The sequence below is a fragment of the Misgurnus anguillicaudatus genome, chromosome 4 (assembly GCF_027580225.2).
Source record: "Misgurnus anguillicaudatus chromosome 4, ASM2758022v2, whole genome shotgun sequence".
NCBI lineage: Eukaryota > Metazoa > Chordata > Actinopteri > Cypriniformes > Cobitidae > Misgurnus > Misgurnus anguillicaudatus.
In genome coordinates, this window is record NC_073340.2 from 35,725,122 (window position 1) to 35,729,278 (window position 4,157).

Below are 4,157 nucleotides of genomic sequence, written 5' to 3' on the forward strand. Positions count from 1 at the left end.
CCAGTAAAATCTTGTAAAGTTTTGTGAATTTGCTTTTAAGAACTGTAAAAATGAATTACAGTATAATACTGGATTTCGTTTACAGGTTATTGTTGTACATAAATTACAGCAAAGTATTAGGTTTTTATATTAAAACACTACTTTATTGTAATTTAGTTTACAACATTATCTTGTTTTCTTTTCAAATTACAGATATTACCTGGCAACTAGAGTTGCCAGGTAATATCTGTAAATTCCTCACAATACAATATGTTATTGTAGAATCTTTTTTACAACAACATAATGTGTTTTGAAATAATTACATATTTTTGCTGCCAACTCAAGTTGCCAGCAAAAATCTGTAAATATTTTACAATACATTGTGTTGTTGTAAAAAATAAATAGTTAATCTTTGCTGATGCCTATTGTAAAATGTTTTAAATAAGACCAGGCTTGCTTTAAATCCAAACATCATTGGATAAGATTCTCTTCAACTGTTAAATAAAACCATAGTCCAAGATGCAAAATCATGAAATTTTATTATTAAAACAAAATACAGTGTTACAATACTGTACATTTTCAGAATGTCTTTTTCTTAACAGCATATTCTATTCATTTTCTTAACATTCAGTGAAATTCAGAAAACATTTAGAACAATGTCCATTCATATTGTGAGGAAGTCGCTTGAGACTTACAATTGAAGCCATTCAAAATCTATCAGCCGCTTAAGAAGAGAGGAGACGTGAGGGTTAATGCAGTTCTTCTTTTTCTCCTGTACCTTCCCTCTTCTTGGTCCCACTGGAGGGGTTCAGTCCAATGAAGCATCTGAAATCACAAAATGACATGAAAATAAACTTTATGAAAAAGTACCTTAACTGCTCTACAAGAGAGTGCAAAATACATCAGACTGTGCAAATCAAGCTGATTTGCCCTTTTCAGCTTAAGTGCAGAAAAACTGCAACAGAAAAATTCAGCTGGTAATTATTATTCATTTAATTTCAGTTGTGCTGTCCAGGCAAGCTAAACCAGGAAGTGGCTCTCCAATGCAATGACTATAGTGAAATATAGAGTCATAGCAGTTGAAGGGATGATTTGGATTTCTAGTCACAAAATTGCATGAGTTATGGTTAGGTTAGTTGCATTAACATAACCTCAAGCAGCAGGTCCTCTGGTTGAAAATTTCCCGACTATCCCCTGCTTCAAAGGACAACAAAACATAAAACAAACCACAACAATATAACATTTTAGTATTCATGGCATAATACACCATATTAAGTGTATTAAGCGACTTTATAGTGCTTTCAGACTTGAAAAACATTCTAGATACGTAGATGCGAGGCTCCACAACGTAGTTATACTGTCAGTCTGTAATGAACAAAATTGTTCCAATGTAGGGAGTGGTCAGAGGGCACCCTAAAGCAGGAAAATAAATGTATTCTGTTGAGGAACACAAGACATGTCTTTGGTAAAATTTTCTTTGGTTGTCTAAGTTTGCTGTTGTTGGGCTGGTCCATCCAAAGATCTACAATTAAAGGACTCATAGTACAGGGCTATGTCCATGCAACTACATCACTACAGTTGATAACATGTAGGCCTACAGACTTGTGAAAAAACTCCAAAAGAACTAATCCTATGACTCCGAATCCTATGGTTTTCATAACAAAGTCTCATTCATACCCCAATAAAACCATGAATAAATGACTGATTGTCAAAGATCATGCAAATCTCTTTTTTTTTGTTAAAAAACATCTAGGTAGATTTGTAAGATATGTTTATGTATCAGTATATATATGTTGGTGTGTGTATACAGTATATGCATACAGATCCTTTTTTGTGTGTTTGCCTTGAGCATCACTGCCATAGTGGGGAGGGTGAGGGCTGGGTGGGCATATGAAATTATGCATAACTGTAAAATTAATGTTCATCTGGGATTTCTTGTGAATGCCATAAAAAAAAAACAAAGCAAGTTTGCAGTTTATTTACCTAAATGCTCAGTTACCCCAATGCAGAACTACTTTTCAAAATATATAATCAAATAAATCTTTATTGTCAATGTTTGAATGTTACAATGAATTTGTTCTGCAATGATATAAAGCATTTGGGTAAATAACTGCTATATTAACCCAATTTATCAACTAAAATATCATGTTAAAGGGATTTCCTGTAAGCACACTTAAAGCAAAATAAAACCTCTGTTACTCATAATAGCACACTTTACAAAATAATGATAAACTGCATTGTACTTCAAGCACATAGTTACCTTTGAATGAACTCCAGTGTGCAAGATGCTTGCTCCTGTTACACAAGATTGAAGTTGTGGTAACCTTAAAACAAAGCTGCCATTCCAGCCACGAAGTTGGGATGTGGAGGCACAACCACCCGATGCTCAGCATCCAAACGCTGATTCGCCTAAGCATAAACAAATGGTTTACATGCAAAAAAAATCTGTTGCCTTCCACATAAACATATCCATGTTAAACTAATGTGTGTCCTTCATAGACTCTGTCTTTGCAATGCTTTACAACTCATTACAAAAAAATTGACTACTTAAGACAATTAGAGTCAGGAAACTGTAGTCTTTTTTCAATGTCTGTTGCTGTTGCCAACACCTAAAAAACAAAGAAAAATAGATTCAAATGTACAGTAATTTTTCATAGCAATATCATTTTTGAAAGCTTGACTATTATTCTTTGTTGATCATACATTGTTGCGAAAAAATATCAATCTGCGCTACAAGTACACCATCAGAACGCGTTTTCAGCGCAGGTGGAAACATTATAACCCCAAAAAGGTTTCTCACTTGTTGTTTTATGAGTGGAAGTGCTACAATAAACACGCAGATATGCCCTGATCCCCTGGGTCCTCCGGGGCTCGGCTCGAGCAGCCACCGAAATGGCCAACACATACGCACAGTTGCTTTACATTTATTTTACATGTCGCGTCTGAAACCACGCGGAAAACGTGACCGCGCCGCTTTTCTCCTCTTCAAATCGCGTGGGCGCTTCAGATCTTCTTTCGTTGCTAAGCATTGCTTGACGCTGCCACCGGCGGAGAAAGAATTTGGCGCCTAACACGCACGTTTGTTAAAAACTCTCTATCTCATCCTATCAATATTTTAATATTTAAAAATATATGTATGCATGTATAAGACCTATGCATCAATGTGGACGTGCACATACGCGCATGCACGCACCCTGTTTGCATGCCTGAGTGACGTTAAGGCACATACATTGAAGTCCAGTATAAATATGAAAAGGGTTAACATGAAAGTTATACCATTTACTTTATTAAATTGAACTGCTAAACTGCTTCACCTGGGATTGCTTGTTCAAAATTTCTTTATTAACTTTATTGTGGGGCTTGACTGATACACGGTAAACTTTATTTCAACCAACATTAACAATTATAATAGCTATTTATAATAGTATACTTACATATTGTGGATGAGTGGCGTGGCAATGTCCCTGCTCCTCTGCAATCCGACATAAAATGGCGTCAAGCTGCCTCGTGCAACGCATTCAACAGTGAATAACTGTAATACTGCATCATTTACAGGCAAGCGCAAATATACCTGTAATTTATTTTGGGGGAAAAGCTGTCAACTTCTGTAATAGTTTTTTGACCCACAATGCATTGCAATGTACAGCTAAACTTTGTAAAATGACAGAACAAGAAGTAACTGTAAAATTTTGCTGTAGAAATTACAGAAATTTGTTACAGTGTATGGTAAATAAGTTGTACCTATGAATTGTAATGTGTGGTACTTACTTTTAGGTATCTACATGGTAATTAACTGGTATCATTACTGTACTGACATACTTGGTAGTTATTATGTACTCTAGATAAGTACTGGATAATAACAGATACATACTTATAGTGTAGGTATACTGTAACTAATGAGAAACATTACTGTACTTACAAATAAATGTACAATTTAAGTATTTTTTATTTACAGGCAAGTTAGGGTTAATGACAGGTATTTATTGTGTACATATATAATAACTAATATCAAACACTTCTGTACTTACAAATTGTATATACACAATAAGTTTGTACTAGTGAATGTACCCAGTAGTTAATGCGTATGATAGTCAATGGTTGGGTTTGCCTCACAGTAACATGTACCTGTATATGATGCTACATCTTAGGTTGTAGGTCCTATGTAATAACTGTGTAAA

General features: G+C 34.8%; 1 long non-coding RNA gene across 2 annotated transcripts; it reads right to left on the bottom strand.

Moving 5' to 3' along the window:
- Positions 1-499: 499 nt before the first annotated feature.
- LOC141363734 (uncharacterized) lies at positions 500-3,696 on the bottom strand. Of its 2 annotated transcripts, none has more exons than XR_012369354.1 (4): positions 3,414-3,696; positions 2,527-2,588; positions 2,240-2,388; positions 500-804 (listed from the first exon to the last, which is right to left on the bottom strand). It is a non-coding gene; the product is annotated as an uncharacterized lncRNA (long non-coding RNA). The 2 variants fall into 2 exon arrangements; XR_012369353.1 differs by lacking the exon at positions 3,414-3,696 and adding an exon at positions 2,780-3,255.
- Between the last annotated feature and the right edge of the window lie 461 nt (positions 3,697-4,157).